We start from the raw sequence: 19,974 nt of genomic DNA, 5'->3' as shown, positions 1-19,974 counted from the left end.
GAAGTAATAAAGCAACATTTGAACAAATATCACAAAACAATTCTTCGGTGAGAGAGATTCTGGCAGTATATCCAGATGCAGTTTAGTGGAGTTCTTTTCCTTCTTTTCATAGTCTTTCTGTGTTTATAGTCTTTCTGTTTTAAATAGAATCCATTTCATTCTGTGGTGAGAGCACAAAGGTGGACATCACCATATGAACCATCAGCCTTAGGTGGAGATGTTGTCATGAATTTTAGCATTTAGCAGAAGAACCCAGTAACAACAGTAGCGCAAAGAGATGGTCAGCAAGTGTCCAGGTGTTTGAGATAGTTAAATGCCCTCCTCAATCAACCTGTTCTAGGTTTTTTTCTACTCTCCAGAGGGAAGCTGTCATGCAGTCACAGATGTTTGGGCTGGCCACGGATGTTCCATCCTCTCGAGATCTGGCTAGTATTATGCATCATGAAAAACCTGAATCCTGAGAAACCAAACCATGTGCCACATCCTCTGGGAATAACATTTTCACTTTATCTATTGGCAAGCTTACTTTTTTTTCCAGTTCATGCAAGATGTGTGTGGTACTGACCCTTGCAAAAGAGAAGAAAAGCATAACCAGTTGAATTCTCTGCAGCCAAGAACTACGGACCAGATAAAGTTAATTGAGACAAAAGGGCAGGAAAGAGGGAGAAAAGGGATATACTGAACATAGCAAGAAAGATAAAAGTGGGAATATATTTGAGAAGCACAGTTGCATTTGCCCAAAGCGGCACTGAAAATTCCCAAGGAAACTTTGTAACAAGAGAATGGGAACATTTCTCCCAAGAGAATGAATAATAATTAAAACCAGAAGTAAATAAAATTGTCTGGCTGCAAAATACAAAATGAACAGCTAATGGGAAACTTTATCTAGCAACATTGCTGTGTGTAAATTGGCTGCCACATTCGCCCACAAAACACACAGTCACATCATTTTAGTGTATCCGGTGAACCGCTTTGAGATGTCACGATGACGTGATACTGCGCTATGTAAAATGTAAGGATCGTTATAAGATTTCTGTTTCTAATGGAACATTTTAAGTGATAGGATCATTAGTCATTAGTATGTGTCTTTAGGATAAGGGCAGAGACCTATATGCTTCTTGTCATATGCTTTGTGTTTAACAAGATATAATTGTGTAACAGATGGAGACCATGATTAACTTCCAGCTATTGCCTTAGTATGTGACACTGTTCCATTATTGTCATCGCTTAATGTTATTAGGGACACTGACATCTGAATGCCTTAGAATGCGTTAAAAATACAGATGGGTTAAAAAAAAGTAATTAGGTGCTTCCATAAGAAGCCTTTAAGAATTTGGGAATATGTGAGAAAAATAAATTGGCTGCATTACCAATTTAGCTAATAGCCTACCTGTGGCAGACAATGGCCATCTTTTGCAGGTAATTTGAATTTGCATCAAAGACAGTCAAAGTGGCAACTTACCCTACTCAGCTCCTGATAGTTTTACAGCCAAGGCGGATGAGCTGAACAAGCAGTAAAATTCTTACGAATAAGCACTTTGAGATCCTAATCCCTTAGCTTTTGATCAATGGTACCTGTGTTCTCTGGGCTGAGACAAGCAGGCTTTTTCTTCTCTGTTTCCTTTTGGGGGAGCATTTGCAATAGTTCAGAGTTGATCAACAGAAGCTCAGCAAGGGATTTCTGCATATGTCAACTCCTAGCTGACAAAAACAAAGCAAGGTATGTAAACTTGGGCGAAAATAAGTAGGGTAGTCATGTTCCAAGACAGAGAGAATTGGGAAGCAAATCCCAGTCCCAGCTGCAATTGCTGCCAAGGTATTAAAATGGTAGTGAAGCAGCCGTCAGACATTGAGATGATTAATGCCTTGTTTTTAGATCTGGAGCGAAGCAATATTGCTTGGAGCAGTAGTGCAATGCAGACGAGGGAAGCCAGATTTATACTTCCCGCTCCTTATTGAATTGGCTCACTATTCTTAAGAAAAACTAAAACCCAATACCACAATTCTGCACACTGTAACAAAGTGCACAAGCAGAATTCTAATTTCAGGTGTCAGGATTTTACTGTTATCAAAAAGCTAATTCCTTAAAATTTCTTAGTGATCTAATATGCACCATTTGCGAATGGGTCCAGAAACGAATTGTAACCATGTCATCTGTACTGCAACATATCATCACAACTAGCACGACTCATTTTCAAATTTATTCTCCACTTTTACAGTGATTTATCATCAAAAAAACATTTTGGTCCTCAGCACAAAGCCAATAGTGTTCAACGGAGTCTTTACATCGGGATTCAGTTATGATGGCAATTAATAGATTTATTGTTAAGGGAATAATTGTTTAAAAGGATAATTTGCTTCCACACAATAGATTTCTCGTGCATTATAAAATGAACATAAATCTGCAGGTTTAAGCATTAATTTGGACGTCAGTTGCTACTCTATAATTTTCAGCCAAGTTTGAAATTGATCTATTTTCAGGTTAACTGGGAAAGTACTTCACCAAAATAGTCAACATTTGAGTTCCTTGGCAAAGTGAGTAATTGTTTATGTTGAATGACTTTCTTCTTATACGCAATGTGTAAACTTGCACATACACCAAACATATTCATATACCAATTTGCTCTTTAGCACAGACTCCCTTTTATTGCCCATGTAATCGTGAACAAACCACCATGCATTTCCAGGGACTAAGGCAAAGGCAAGGGGTGAATAACCACCTTAGTGTGATATGCTGTCATTCATAATCCTTTGCAACACTGGTGAAGTGTCTGTTGAAAAGAAAACAAATGTGCAATAGCACACAATTGTATAGAAAATTTATAGTTTGCAGATTTTCTACACAATTGTTTTTCTAAAATTGCAGATGACCTGATGAGGTGGGGAAAGGATTTAAAGAAAGATAATATTTTCCTAGGAATGTGTTCCTTATTGTATTATGCTTTATCAGACTGCCAAATAAATCTGGGGAAAGTCAAGTTTCTGGCACAGTAAATGGTTCACGCTCTGTCAGGAATCCACCATGTCCTTATCAGCATAATCTGTAGTAAATGTATTTTGCCAGTAGCACCGAGGAGATGGCAGTTATTAACTTCTGTAATTCTGCCACATTTCAGTTCCCTGTTGGTGCTATTATGTACCTTCAACTGTCCACAACATCTAAACCAGAGGACAGCTGTTTTCTTTCAAAATGGCAAGTCATCATATTGGTGTTAATGAAACTGGGAAGCAGCAACAGAAATCCTAGTCCTCCTATTGAAACAGATGCACGTATTCCATTCTTGTCCACTGAACAGAAAGATTCATCAGGGGATCAATAGATATCTTCATGACCAACCAAAACTTTTTCACCTTAAATTTTATTCATTCACGTTTTCAGACAATTGACAATAAGTAGGTGGTGAAATAGATTCCTGCTTCATCCTCATGTTTCTGAATGATGAAAGGTAATGAGATGCACAACATACAGAGATTTTTATAAAATGCACTTTGGTATTCACAGTTATATTCTGCTATCTTGATTAAAGAAGGCAGTGCCTCAAAATACACTCAGTGCAGATTATGCCATTTTTTGCCCAGTAATATATATTTAATAATGTTATTCGGTATTCTTCACCCTTCCTATATAAGGCATGAGTGTCTCTCTTGCTTGACTAATTTTACCTTTGCACAGCAGCTTGATGAAGGTATCCAGGCAGGGTTTTCTCCACACTTACATGTGTCTCACATCCTTGAATCCCTACAACACTGACTGTGATTAAGAAATTTGCATTCTGGCAGAAATAAACCACCATCTCATCATTCAGTGACAGAGCTTATTGATGCTCTAAACCACTGCACTTCCTTTAATGCCTTCTCTGATTGTAGTTTGCAGAAATCTCTTACCGTTCCATTGCAGTGTTCACTGAGGCTATAGTTTCTTTATTTTCATTGGAGATTTTTTAAATACATGCTGTACACCTTTTCTTTAAGCTTCCAAGGATATATCTTTTCTCTTGTGTGGGGTCTTGGAAGCAAGATGAGTATAAATCCTTCTTTTCCCAAACATGTGCTAATCTCTCCATTTGCCTTTGAGAACAACAGTATATTTTTTACCATCTAACTTATAAATATATTTTAAAAAATTTGCACTTGATATAGCGCCTTATCATGTCTTCAAAACATCTCAAAGCACTTCACAGAATTTTACTGTAAACTATAGTGACTGCATATTTGTAAGTGAACATGGCAGCCAGTCTGCACATAGACCCATGAAGTAAATAACCAATTTCATCAAGAGGATTCTTATAGAAAGATTCAATATATAAATTTATTTCCAGAATATTATCAACAAGAGATTGTTTTGTGCTGGCTCCTGTTTAAAAATCTATTTTTTAAAATACTTGCCAAATATTTAGCCAAGAGGATGAAAAGATTTTGCCAACATAAAATTAAAGCTGATCAAACAGGGTTTATTCAAGCAAGGCAGTCCATCAATAATTTAAAGGGATGGTTAATATTATATACGTTATCTCGAACTCCAGACAGGATGCCTTTGTGGTGTGCCTTGGCATTGAAAAGGCTTCAGATAGGGTGTAGTGGGAATTCCTTCTGGAGGGACTCTGAAAAATGAATCTGGTGGCCAATTTCATTAACCAACTGACCTTCCTGTAGCAATCTCCAGTGATTGTAGCTTACACCAATGCCTTGGTTAGCTGGGATTTAAATAACAAAAGGACACCTGTCAGCATGTCCTTTCACTTCCCTTGGTTGCTGGAGCCATTGTCCCCGTGTCTCCAGTATCAGGATTGGTGATGATGACCCGTATCTCTCTATTCACAGGACTTCCCATGTTATCTGAAGTTACTTGGTCGGACCTGTCTGTTCCTCAGTTGTGTCTATTATCAATGATTTTGATATTCTGTCAGGACAGAAAAGTAACATTTGCATCCCAAAGGTACAGGAACTGCAGGCCTTATTGTGAAATATCATAACTGAACATATCCTTTACTTTCTGATGTGTTTTCAGAACAAATTATTTGTGAAACATGTCTCATACATAGTATGATCTGGAATATTCAGGTCCCTCTGTCACCTGACCTGGTCTGATTAAATGTTTATAATCACAACTTGCCATTAGTACAGCATGTTACACCAAAAATGAATATTTCAAAGTGTTTACTGATTGCATCTACAACACTGCAGTAGCTATACACCTTTAATACAATGTAAGATACATTAGAGTTTGTTCTCAATTGTTGTGCTCCCAGCAAAAGGAAGGAAATGACCTCCACCCTCTTATTAATGCAGTTGGAATTTTCCCTATTGCTCGCTTTCAAAGTGAATTCTGTCCAAGTGTTTTTTGAATTGTTTTAATATTTGAGCAACCTTTGCTTTAAAGTGTTCCTAAATAATCAGAGATCGGTTGAATTACTGCATTTCACAGTTTAAGATCCTGATATGTGTCAAAGTAGTGAAAAAATAACATATTCCATTCATCAAGAGAACTGATAGGTTCCATACAGTATGGTCTTTTCTAATCCATTTCCTGGGATCAATCCATGCAGTCAATCTGGAATGATTTGTAGACTATGGAATGGAATGTTAACAGCATCATCTCACATGCACCAAGGTATGGTCGGAAATGGTTAGCCTTGTGTTTTCCCACACAGGGAGCTGCCAGTCTCAATCTGGGACTTGGAAAGACATGCTTGAAGCTTCCTCAGTGAGAGAAAACTGAAATCTTTTCAAATTCCTCATGCAGAAAACTGCTTGAGAATCAGTTTCTTTGTAATGGTAGTTAATGTTATTTTTCAGAAACAAAGGAATCTCGTTTCATGCAATTTCATATGTAAATGTTTATTCTTTGGATCATTTGCAATGTTGTGAAAACCAGACTATATTAAAAATTGAACATTAACTCTCTTGAAAGCCAAACGGGTAGAGGCACTGTCAAATACAGCATAAACTGTGGAATTTGTCACAATACCAAATTTAAATATTTATTGGAATCCAGAGCAAATCTGCCAGAGAACGTCATTTGTACTGCTCGGTTGTTATGGTGGAAAAGATGGAGTTTTGATACCATGATTAAACTTGGTGCATTTTGGAACAAAGGACATTAGTCTTATTTTTACTCATTTAGGCTCAGATAAGATATTTTCTCACATGACACAAATGGATTGTTAAGTTACATGGAAACCATATTGGATTTCATGTCAAGTTTGTGGAACCATTTTGTGAATTCCGATCATATCTATTAGTCATATCTGTAAATTCAATTTCATCCCCTCTTATTTACCAACAAGCTTACAAGCTCCAGTTTCCAGCAATTACATGTAAAAAAAAGTCCCATGTAAGTAGAATCATAGAATACACAACAATTTGCAATTAATTGTGTATTAATTGAATATTCTGATCTAAAAGCTTCTGTGCCATTCTGATACTTCTATAAAATAGTGTTAAACAACAATAGTGTTTACTATAAACATCTGTAGCTACATTCTATGAAAATAACAGTTTTGCCTTGTTAAATAAAAAGTGCTGATGACTCAATAGCTGCAAATTCAACTGGTTACCTTTCTTCCTAAGACGTGCTTGACCTTATCTTTTTCAGACTTCCTAGCAGGCGTGATGAGTCATATATCCTGTACAGCAAAAACATCCGCTTGAAAATGTACTTTGTTCAAGAATATGGAGCGCCCAAGTCTCAACACCAGATACAAAAACTCATTAGCATTCCATGTGTGTCAGTTCCTTTGCTGAATGCTCCAAGCTTGTGTGCATGTAACAGTATTTTTGAAATTTGCATGGAAATTTGGGGCATGGTCCCACCTGGAGTACATATAAAAAGTTGACTGAATCCTTTGAGAATTGGTACAAGTGCAGATTATGAATTTAAAATGTCTGTTCCTGTGACCTGTTTGCTGCTGCTGAATAGTGATGACAGACAGCTGCAGGAGTATGGGGAGCGATTAATTTCTCACTGCATTTTTGACTCTTTTTCTCTTTAAAGGTTACTTTTACAGTTCTTCCAAATTAATTCTTCAATTCGTTTCTTGGAAGTTTAGTTAGAAAATTATAGTCCCTTCTTATTCACATGTGCTTTACTGAGATTGGAACTCCAGCTTTAAATTGTGAGGCCTCGTGTAATGGGTGTAGTCCAATTAATACAATGATATTGAATTCTAGATGTTTCTGAAAGTTAGAGATTGCTGTGTTTGGGGTGGAGCAAGAAAAGGCAACTTATATTCTTTCATCAACAGCAGAACAATCATACCTTCATGCTCACCCATGAGTCGTTAGCAGGGCCCAAGAGGGCAATGCGGAGCACAGGATTTCCATTTATGTAGATAGCATTTTACAGTTCTCAAGACACAGTGGAAAATCATTGACCTCTTTTCTTCATACATTTGAAGCTTATTCCCAATATACAGTGAAAATAAATAAACACAAGACAATTCCCTTGATAATGTCTCCTCATGGAACTTTGGTCACTGCTCAGCCAGCAGATGAAGAAGAATACGAGTTAAGTGCATATCCAGTGTATTCCTGAGTTAGATAAATTCTTATGCCCATAATAATAATCCTTGCATTTGATATAGCACTTATCACATCTTCGAGACGTCTCAAAGCGCTTCACAGAATATACTGTAAAGTGAATTGACTGTATATTTTGTGGGCAAAATATGGCCACCATTTGCACACAGCAGTGTCCCACAAATAATCATGGATTGAGTGACCAAATTATTATTTTTTAATCTTTTATCTTTTCCAGGGATTATTACTCACAGAAAAGTGATCCGCCAATCGACTAGCAACCCGGTTCCTACTTACTGATAGGTAAACAGAGGCGTGTGGAGTAAGGAAATTTGCTCAACATCTTAGCCTGCCCGGGAATCAAACCCAGGTCCTTTCGCTTGCGAGGCGAGTACTCTAACCACTAAGATACAGGACTCCTATTATAGAAAAAGGCTGATGAATCTGATGAGTTGGATGCTATGCTACATTTGACTCTCTGTTCCATATAATTTCCTCTCGTTCTTCTTGTGCATTTTTTTTCCCCCCATCGCTCCATCATTCTGGCAGAAGACAATGTGACTGGAATGTATTTGGCCACAATATCTAGTTTGATGATGAATCCCAGAGCTCACTAACTCCTCAGTTAAACTGATAAATCACACGAGTTGCTTATACATCTCAAGAATGCTTTTGACACATTAGTCCTTTGGAACCTGATTTCTCGTGCCTTCTAAGATACATATTTCCTGTCTAATTAGCATAACTATCTGCCTTTACACAAAGGGAAAGCAATCCTTCCCGTTAAACTTAATTTTGTCAACACCTGTGAGAGACAAAATGCAAATATTAAATATAAAGTCATATTGCCGGTATGAGGGAATAAACCTTTTGCAAGAAAGCTGACAGATTTGGTCCAAACTACTTTTCCTTAAGCATAGACATATGACATTGGAATTGTCTAATTGCTCAATCGAACAACAAAACACCTGTCTTCCCTTCCTCTGAGGTATCTGCTGGGGCTTTGCTTCAGTGCATTCAGCCCTTCCCAACCTTACAAAAGCATGACACATAACTGGAAAACCTTGCCGGGGGCAGTCTCAAGGTTCTCCTTGGCCAAATCAGGTGCTTTGCGATAATACCAAATGTATTATAACATTTCATCCAAGTGGGCTAATAGGTTAGCATAGGATCTCTGGAAGGCTTAGACTGACTTCAGCAAAATGGAGATCTACTAATTTAAACAAATTAATGCCATATCAGACTCATATTGTATAGTGCAGTTGTGTGGGTATCAGCTGAGGACAGGTTCTAACTTGAATATTGACACCTCCATCGTTAAGTAACACACCAATGTTCACTGTCTGGTTTCACAGAAGAATAATAGTCACTTGGTGAGGTAACCAGTATGTTTTGAACCATAACAGATCAAGAGTCAGTGGCTTGACGAAAGGAGAATTTATGTGTAAAAATAGAACACCTGAAATGCCTTGAACTATCCAGATCCACAGATTCCTAAAATGGCCTGAAATTCAAACCATTTCAAATTTGAAGGCTTCTTAACAAGATTGCACAAAATATGCTACAATGAAAAATTATACTTCAGCTATATACCATATCATTTTTCTGTACACCTCAATACCTTTTTTATCAATATAGTATTTGTGGTTCGCCCACAAATATACAGTCAATTCACTTTACAGTCTATTCTGTGAAGCGCTTTGGGACGTCCTCCCGACGTGAAAAGCGCTATATCAAAATGCAAGGATTATTATTATTATTATTAGGATTGTGGTGTTGGACATCTGTTATCTGGAGCCTGAGTATTGGAGGTTGCAATAAACTAGTAAGATTTTCATTTTTCCCTCCAAGTGCTCATTATTTTGCTGCTGCTGGTAAAATTCATGGTGGCCTTGCTGCAATATGACCTTGACTTTGGAATTCATGAATACCTAACGTTTGTGTTTTCTCAAGCCAGATCAGAAGCCGACGGACAAATAAAGCAAAACTCCCAGACGGTGAAAGATTCATTGTAAAGATCACCGTAATGATATTGTGGGTCTCCTCGCTCACTCAATTTCAGACAGAAAGTTAAGTGTTTACTCTAATTGTATACCTTAACTCTAAACTAGTTTGAAACTTTCAATTAAATTTCACCAAAGATGTAGATTTGAATTACAAAATGTCCCTTATTATAAACTGTTGCCACAGACCATAGAAAAAGGCGAGTGTATATTTCTTAGGACACTATGGGTTTGCTGCATTTTTTATCCCTGTAGAATGCTCCAGTTCAGTAGTTTCATAACATAGACCAAAAATGTATGCAGATTGGGCTGATTGCAGTTTCAAGTCCAACTGAATTTGCACAATTGAGATGGGCCTAGTCTCCTGCCACCTTCCTAATTGCTGGCAGAACTACCCATGGAAAGAAAAATAGCAGTCTGCAACCACTTACCATCATCATTTCTGATTGCAAAAATGGTGCGATTAAACTATCAATGTTATTTTAGATTGAAAAATTAATACATTGTAATCAAGCTGATCTTAAGAATTGCCAAATGTTTGGGCTCGGTTGTTTTTTCTGTGCGCTGCTTAAAATGAAATCATGTAATTTGGCATTCAGAAGCATCATGTCACAGATCCTCAGCATATTTTTAGTGAATCCCTACAGATATAAGGCAATTTTTCCCTACAATCCCCCCTTTTTGCCCTTAGCTGTTGTTCATTTCTTTATGTCCTTTGTTGCAACAATTAATTAAATGCTGCCTCACTATGGTTGTCACGCAATGACCAATAGTTCTATGCTAGAATAGCTGAAAATTGATAAACCGCAATGTAAAAAGGGCTCAAGGTCCCCTTTTCTAGAATAAAACCTCCTTGAAATTGTATTGTGGTTATTAGTAGAATGCATGCTGCTCTGCTTCTAAATTCATACAGCATTCTTAGCATTGTGCCTGGGGATTAGTGCCCAATGGGCAGCCAATCAGAACATGTAAAATGCATAATGTAGCTACTAATGAAAAGTAATTCTTCATTATTTTTTCCAACATTGAACTCAATTTGTATTCTGCGCACCTTTAAAACAAATTCAATGTTTTATTTAACATTTTAATTTTTGTTTTAGTTTTCCTGAAAAAAACAAGAATAATAAATGCCAGAGAAATTGTAGCTTCAACAAGATTTGCAAAAACGGATTTTTCTTATTAACTCTTGTGGTACCAAGTCTCCTGGGTGATAGTATATCTGTGGTAATTCCGCTTCTAAATGTTTACGTGGGAAAAACAATAACATGAATTTGCGACAATTCTAAATCTGTAATAAATGTTTGATGAATTGTAACAGTATAAAAATGTCACATTTGGGTCGTATTAAAGTATGATCAGCTAAATTCTGTTGTCACCATTACCTGCAGTTCAAAGTGGTAATTTGTTTTACCACCTTGTTTTTGATGTGCTGCAATGCAAATTGTATATTCCATTCCATTTTCTAATGCATACGGCATCAATGCACTAGCTTGCTGGCAATTTGCATGTATCATAGTAATTTAGAAAAGTGCATGTATATTTAATGCAAGAAAAGGACTCATGCAGCACTGTAAATCATAGAATCATAGAATGTTACTGCACAGAAGGAGGACCATCGAGTCTGTGACTCTTTGACAGAGCAACTGACTTTTATTAACCCCACTCACCAGCTTTCTCCCCATAACCCTGCAAACCTGTCTAATGGTCAGATTAGCTACTGCGCCTTGACATTACAGTACAGACTTAGAGAATTCAAGCTCAAATGTGGGCCAGCAAGTAAACAAACATTGACTGTTAGGTGGAAATGATAAAGAATGTATAGGTAAGTTGATCATGTGGGCACATGGATTCATGCTATCAGTAAAGATATGTGAGAGTAAAGACAAGAGCGTAAGATATCAAGCGAGAAACACACTACAATTAGGTGTTGAGACAAGTGAGAAAAAATGTAATTGAGGACATACAGGATCTTAGGAAGAGCATGAATGCCAGGAACTTGTCTAATGCTACTTGGCAACCCCCAGTCTCGCTCACATCCTTCAGCCATAATCCTGCCAACAAGGCGCTTCAGATTAGAGGTGCCTTGTTGGCAAGATTTTCCTCATCAGATCATGCTACAGTAATAAGATAAATTTAGAAAAAAAAGCAATTTCTATTTGCTTAATTACTGAAATTCCCTAAAATAAAGGTGAATTGTAATCCATGATCACATACCACATCAACATTTATCAAGTGCAAGTCCTTTAAAGTAGAGTAACTATGTCTGATCACTATCGGGTCCTGTTTTCTGCAATGACCAAACTGCTTGACACTTCTGCCATAGGAACTCAGTTAAATGCCATTTAACCAATGTCCATGATGCCCATTATCGTAGGTAAGATCTTGCATTTTAAATTCAACTGATACAAAATAGTGATCTCTTTTTCTTCATTTTTGTAGGATTATAGTTTTACAAATACATGCTAAAGATGTGGTACAATGACAGTTCACTCACACTAGCAGGCGCATGTAGCCTCACAGTTATTCTCCAGTTTGTTCTGCTGGAGAACACAATTAGCATGCAAGTGAATAACTGTAGCTCCAGTAGCACATGATCCATTTTACTCAGAGCCACATAAAATCTACTTATTGGATTAAATCTTCTGACCTAAACATTGGGGAGTGGGAATGCCAGATCATTGTCATTAAGTAAATAGGCCATACAGGCATAATGACTTGTTGGTTTCTCTGATTTGCTGCCAGTTTACAGATGCACTTTTTTTTCCAACATAAGACTACTCACCGGATTTCACTGCAGGCAGAGCGGTGGAATTGGAATGCAAATTAGCTGCTTTGTACTGGGATTTTTCCATTGATTTTATGCTTCCAGTTGCTTAAATTGGGCATGAAAATCTTAATAATACGAAGCTATTGCAAGGTTTCAGTAGTATAAAAGGTGAGCATTGAAATCACCTTTACTCACTCACTCGCTCACTACCGCAGAGTGTTTCTTCTGTGAATTTAACATTTCAAATCTTCTTTAGTCTCTCCACACAGGTCATACAGCATCCATCTGGAGACTCTAAATCTCTGACAGCAGTTCATGTCAGAACAATCAATGAAACTTATCTGCTGTCTTGAGGGCTGTTTGTCTTTGCATAGTCATATCATGCTGACACCAGCAGCAGCCATTTAGCATTTTGTAGCCTTCTTGTCTGCTCTGAAAGTAAGCTTTCTAATCACAAGAGATCACAAGAGAGGTTCAGATGAAGAAGGTCGTTCAGTCAATTTGATTTCATCCCTTCAGAATACCCATCCTAACATAGCATCAGACTGCTTCTTACTGTGTTGTTATCTACACTATTGTCTTGTATGTAAGCTAAGGAATAGATAATGGGTTAGTGTTCTGAAATGGAATATAAATTTTACCATCTTAGCATACAGTGTATTCCTCACACAAAATATTTTGTATCAACTCCAAATAGTGTAGAATTTAGCCAGATAAATCATCAAGTTGTGTATTGCTGTTAAATTTAGATGCAGTCTTCAAGAACCAAAATAGATACATGACTTTATCAATTGCTCAATTTTTTTTTAGAAAATTAATGCCTATTCACCTTCTTTATTTGGAATACCTCTCCTTAAATTAAATTATAGTTGTTTGTGGCTAATTAAAATCTAAGACACGGCAATAATTGTCAGCGATCCATTTGTGACTATCTTGCTAAAGTATTTTATCAGCTTTGCTAGCTGAATTTGAATATTTGCATGACAGCACCGTTATACAACCAGCTGTAATTGGATTCTCTCTTATTAATTAACTGTATTAATCATCACTCACTTTGTAGTTCAGAACAAAACATGACCCACNAAAAAGATTAAAATTTCATGTAAGTTTTATGGAACTGATTTCCATCTGCCTTTACAACGTCACTTTTACGAGTTTATTTTCCAGTCAGGTAGAACATTATTGATTGCAGCTCATCATTAAATTACCAATTGGTTAAAAATGTATGGCTTAAAGTGCTTATTTTTCACTGCAGTGATTTTTCATAGAATTCATTGAGCTACAATGACAGAATTATCACAACAAAACTCATAAGAAGTACAGAATGATGCAAGCATATGCCATGTCACGGAGACGGAATATTACTTTATGGAACAGAAAGCTTTGATGTCCCTACTATATATCCGCATGTTGCAAATAACACTTATCTTTAAATGACACATTGTTGCAAAATGTAGCTTTGTGGCTTGTCATATTCCTGATTACTTCTTCATTTGATCTACCATCATGACACCTTCAGAGAAGCATGTGACGCTGAAAGAAACTGGCCAGGCAGGATAGATGGAAAATAATGCATCATTAGGCTTTTCCTCTGTTTCATCCCACTGTCTTGACAGGTGTGAGGAGGGCTGAAATCTAAAGAAGTCTGGAAGCTCTTGGCTACCTAAAAATACATAAGCCTGCTAGGTTTGGTGACATAGATGTCCAGGGGTAGCCTGAAGATGCCAATGGATCACAAAATAATACACCAACTTGAATGGATGCATAATCCACTGTTGTCCACGACACATTTGACTATAGCTATAATGTTATAAACCCTTCTTTCCTCTCCCTGGATGTATTTTTCTGACTTTTTAATAGGTTCTTGAATATCATTGTCCTACCTTTTGCATATTTGCTAGCCCCGCACTCCATTTGATACCACTAAAAAAGCTCTCATCCCAAACCAAGATTTGCTGTCAACTTGAAAACAGCAAGTGCTCAACACTTTGGTGAATCACAAAAATAAATATTTGTGTAAAGCAACTGGGGGATGCCTAACAGTCTGAGTCAGTGTTGAATAGTTAATTGATTGTTAAAAATTATTTGAAAAACTGTGGGCGAGTCAGGAAATGTCATTCCAGGTGGTCCCGCCTGCACCTAAATCTTACAAGGAATAACTAAACAATCCAAACCATTATATTCTTGATCCTACTTGGGACAATCACCGTCAGGAACACATACATTAATGATCTTCAAAGGGACTGTTTTGAATGCAGGAGGATAAGAGAATTAAGGGGGGAGGGAGAAGAGAATATAGGGGCAGGAGAGACAATTGTGAAGGGTGGAGGCTCATGTGGAGCTCATGCTCACTGGCATGGACTAGTTGGCCAAATGCCCTATTTCAGTACTGGTGACGTTCTATGTAATTCTAGCTCAAACAGCAATTGATCATAACACCCAAGCTACAACACTACAATGGATGGAGAAGAATGGGGTGGGGTACACCAACAGTCTGCTCCAGCTTCCTCAAACACAATGTCGCCCAATCGTATGCACACTCGTCAGCACATTTCAAATGCTTGCATGCAAGATTTCAGTGTAAACTGACTGAAGCACACACAGAAATGTATTTTAAAGTTTAATTGAGAACAATGTCTTTTATTTTAAAAAGTTTCTTTTTCTCTACTGTTCAAGTCTTTTCCAGATTTCAAAGCCTGGCCGGTTAATTAAGGCAACAGAGAATACTGAAGTATGATTTAAAATGTGGGTTCCTACAATAAAGAATGTGCTAGATAGGTAATTATGAACAAAACTAGGCTAAATCAGCTTTTGCTTAATTCTTCTTTCACCAATTCATTAAGTAATAATAAAGCAATTACATTTAAATCTAAGTTTCATATGTGTATATGAACTACGACAACAACAACTTATGAAACAACTACAACAGAGGATTTTGTCTCTCTATTTTGATTTCTGAGTGAGTGTTGAATAATTAACTGATTGAAAAAAATGATTTGAAGAAATGTGGGCGAGTCAGGAAATGTCATTCCAGGTGGTCCCGTCTGCACTTAAATCTAAACCTTATCTTTCCAAGTTCCCAATCTTGACAATTTGACTGTCTATTTTTCCCTGATTGTGTTCTTTGATCTGAAGAAGGTGCTTCTTTATTGGAATGACTGAATTAATGAATTTAATCTTCAATTAACTGTCAGTTCTGCTAACACGGACCCAATGATTCTAATGCATGAAGCCGTTGACTCTGAGTCTATCAACACAGGCATTTAACATTTAAAGAAAAGCAGTGTGTGGGCATCTGCAAATCACTGCAAGACATCTCAATGTTTGTCTAAATCATTCAACAGGGTACTAAATATCAGGGAACGATAACCTGACAGGTTACCACTGAATAAAGTTAATTTTAACTGTGAGACATAATCTCTGAAAAAAACCTGGGTCTGTTGCTCACTGGGTTTGCCCACAAATTTCCGATTGCAAGTGTTGCCAAACTGCATGTCCAGATTACATCTGAGTCCATCCACATTCAATCTATGCACAGTGTTTTTTTTGTCAATTCAACGGTAATACTTACAGTCACTCAGTTAATCTTTCATTGCAGTTGTAATGCACATCTTATCTTGAATATTAAGTGAGAATTTTCATTATTTTATTGCTACTTTATCATTATTTAATTTATTATTTTCGGAAATGATTTTCTTCTTATGAACCATTGCAGTACCTTACCTTAGCAAAGACCCTCTAGTCCAGTGAAAACAAAAGCTGGGGATACAGAAATCTCCGTTACAATTTGGCAGAAAATTACAAAGAATGTACAGCATGGTGTTGTTTATCCTCTGAACGAGTCTTCACCTACTCCTTATTTCCTCCCATACCCTTCTCGTCCCCTCTCCTTCGTGTGAGGGTCTGGCTTCCTCTTGAATTCATTCGCACAATCTGATTCAACCACAACTTCGGGCAACAAATTCCACATCTCACTACCCTCCCTTTTAGACCCCTAATCACTATTTTATATTTATGTCCCTAGGTAACAGACTTCCCAACCAGTGGAAACAGCAATGGGGAACGCCATTCAAAACTGTTACAGGGAACAAGAATAAGATTGAGCATATACAATATACTTAGTATTATTCATGTTTTTTTTGGAGTGTTCCAGCAGAGAACACGATAGAAACAAAGTTAACAGACCTTAAATTTCATGCTGCAGTTTAAATGAATATATCTAGCAGCGCTCAGTTTGTAGCTTGTCTCATCAAAATGTTTTCTTTTACAGTTCATTTTCACTGCTGGTAAATTAATGGGCTTTATTCGGCGTGAAAGCTGCAGGTTTTTAGGTTGGTATTTCTTGTGCACGACCAATTAGGTTGTCCAAAGTCAAAGCAAAAGCTGAGTAAATGTAACAATCTCTGTTCCCTAACTTATGTAGCAAACTATTTGCTCTTGGTTGTGATATCACCTCTGTCAGCTGGTTATGGATTCATCAAGCCTTTGAGTTCATCGTCCACTTTGGTAATCCAGTCAATACTGGGGAAGCGCTGCATTGTCAGAGGTGCCGTCCTTCACATCTGACGTTAAATCAAGATCTGGCTGTTCAGGTCGATTTTAAGGATCCTCTGACACTATTTGGAAGGGGAATGGAATTTCTCTGGTGACCGGGTTAGGTAAAATTGACCATTCGCTTCACTGTTGTCTGTGGCCAATGCTGTGTGGACAAGGTGCTTCTACCTTCAAACGCACAGTTATTGCAGCAATTCCCCATGAAGAACTTTGAACCATTTCATTGTTGTAGGTGCTTTTTCAAACCCAAGGATGGCTATTGGTCATCAGCCTGGTTACACAGTCTATATTAGGCTGTTTTTTTTGATGAGGAAGCTTTCTCTTCAGTAGCATGTGGAAACAAAAGATATTTTATTTTCATCTGATATTCTTTTAAGTAGAGATGAACAAGCCAAACAAACAAGGAAAATATACCAACGAAGGATGTACAAGAATAAGGAAATGGCTTTCATGTTTTTATTCTCACGCGCACTGCAGTACAGCGTGGGTGTTTTGCTTCTTCTGAAGTATGTGCTTTATTGAATTATTTTTCGGAAATGTATGTTAAACAGAGAACATTGCTTGAAATCTGAGTCATGTATTTATTTATCAGTTCCAATGGCTGTAACAATTCAATGCTTTTAGATATTCCACAACCTTTATTCAATATGTATTGATTGTAGCTCCCTCAATAGTAGAGGTTCTCTTTCTGTAACATACTTTCGCCATAACTGTTTTTTTCACATGATCCATAAAGCAATTTTGCAGTGAGCGATAACGTTTATTCAGAAAAATGACAAAATCTAAATAAAGTCAAGTATTTTGAAAACGTCTTTTCTAAATGACAATTGTAAAATGAAATGTGTTTAGATGATCTATTGGAAACATAATGATGATGCTGTGATCTGTTCAATCTACACAACAAAGCTTCAGCACATTTTCCACCTGCCTGGTAACTGCAGCCAGCAGTTAATGTTCCCAATTTCAATTGCAACAAAGACAGATGGGTTTAAACACATTTGAGACTGCTGTATCTCCTTCTCAATGCTCTGCTTAAAGTATTTCATGATAATTTTGGAATAGGTATATCTGATACCCCAGTTTAGCTGAGTTTGGTAGTTCCATATTTAGTTCTTCACAAATATCGTTTCATTCTCTTGCTCGGTGTACTGGAGACTTCCTCTCCCCACCCCCTCTGTTCTACCTAAAAATTATTTCCCTGGTTTAACTGCTGTCTTGCTAGACTACTTTATCACGCATTACAAGCTGTTGCCAGTACTACAGAGCTCCCCCTTATTCAATTCAGTTACTGGATTATCCATCCACTGACCATCTGTTGTATCTGCTAAACATTAGTAGATGTAACAGCTTGTTACTGTTAGAGCCTTGTCTTTTCAAGAAATATAGACCATAATAAAGCTTGGAACAAAAAAAGGCCTGTGAAGCCTGTTTCTTCCACATACCATGCAAATCCTTTGGCAGGGAGCGATTATAGCAGGGAAATAATAATATTACAATCTGTGCATTTGATATAGTGCCTGTCACATTAAAATGTCTCATAGTGCTTTACAGAGTTTTGCTGTAGTAGTAAATATTTATAGGCAAATGTGGTAGCCAATTTGTACAGAGCAATGTTTCACAAACAGCAATGAAGTGCCTGACCATTTTTTAGAAGAGGGGGGGGGAATTGTTGACAAGGTCACAGGAGAAAGGTTCACCAGCTCTGCATTGGAGGGCCAGGTATCAGCCTCCACAAATTCTCAATATGGAGCTTACACATCAACGTTCTGACTGAGGTAAGAGTGCTACCAACTGAGCTATTTGCAGCCAACATTGTCACAAGAATGACATGTTATATTGTCTAGCATTTCAGCCCACTTTTCTCTCTCCTTCAACAGACAACATTCACCCTCCCCCAATCTAGCATCACATGAACTGCCGTGATCTGCGGAATAATTGTTCCTCTCAGTGTGCACCGTCAAGGAGATACTTATCCGATAATTTATTTGGAGGAGTTAATTGGCACAACATCGACTAATTTTCTTGAAAGTCTGTTCCGTATCTCTGTTCCCCTGTGGAAACTATTCTTAATCTCTGGAGCAATTTGAGGCTTTTTAATGTTAAACCTTTGCTCTCAAGTTCTGCTCTCACAGTCGGAATTAAATGGCCCTTTTACCTCTACATTATCTCAGCCTCTCATCTTTTTAAAACACAGGTCATCTGTCCCCACTCTCCATTTCCTTTTTTCCAAGAAGAATAGGGTCAGCTCTATTAGCCTCTCCTCTTAACTTAGAGCTCTTACTGCTCAAATCATCCTTGTTGATATTCTCGGAATCAACTTCAATATTTCAATGACTTTTTGAAGGTAGGAAGTCTAAAACTGCCTAGACAATTCCACGTATGACTTCACCAATGACCTGTAGAGGAATAGAACAATGTCCTTCGACTTAAGAGTCATATAATTTCAAGATGTAATCTACTATTTGATTACATTTTATTGAACTGGAATCCTTCTGTGTAGAATCAATAATTAGACCTCACTGAACTAAATGTTCTTTTCCACCTTTGCTAATGGATACTTCTTGTTCCAATATGTATTACCTTGCATTTATCTACATTAAAATTTAACCATCACTCCTTGGCTGATATACTTAATTGGTCCCCAACTTTTTGAATGCTATTTATCTTCCTTACATTATTCACCTCCTACGTAGCTTAGCATCATCAGTAAATGCTATAATATTGCAATAAGTGTTTTCTTTCAAGTCATTTATTGAATACAATGGAGTGCATAGCAGGGGATCCATATATTGTACATTATGTTGAGAGTTTAATATATGTTACAGCTGTGCAGTTTATTTGTTTTGATAACTGCTTTGCTTTTTCATTGCAAAGTTATCCCTAGGTGTCCGTCTGCCTGCCTATATGCTGAAAGAAGTAATTCAGTAATCAAAGGATACATTAAATAAAATAAGTGGATAACCCAAAAATGCAATCTGATACAATGTTTTATACCTAAAATCATCTAATGTGGCCAATGGATATAACAACTTTCCACGATATCAAGACAATAAACACTGGATATTAAATAGATATTGCATATTAGTTCATAATTGTGCTTTTAACAAGGAGCATCGCCAATCCAAATATGTG

This window comes from Callorhinchus milii, unplaced genomic scaffold (genome assembly GCF_018977255.1).
Source record: "Callorhinchus milii isolate IMCB2004 unplaced genomic scaffold, IMCB_Cmil_1.0 Scaffold5, whole genome shotgun sequence".
NCBI lineage: Eukaryota > Metazoa > Chordata > Chondrichthyes > Chimaeriformes > Callorhinchidae > Callorhinchus > Callorhinchus milii.
The sequence above is the reverse complement of the archived record's forward strand: the minus strand, read 5'-3'. Positions refer to the sequence as shown.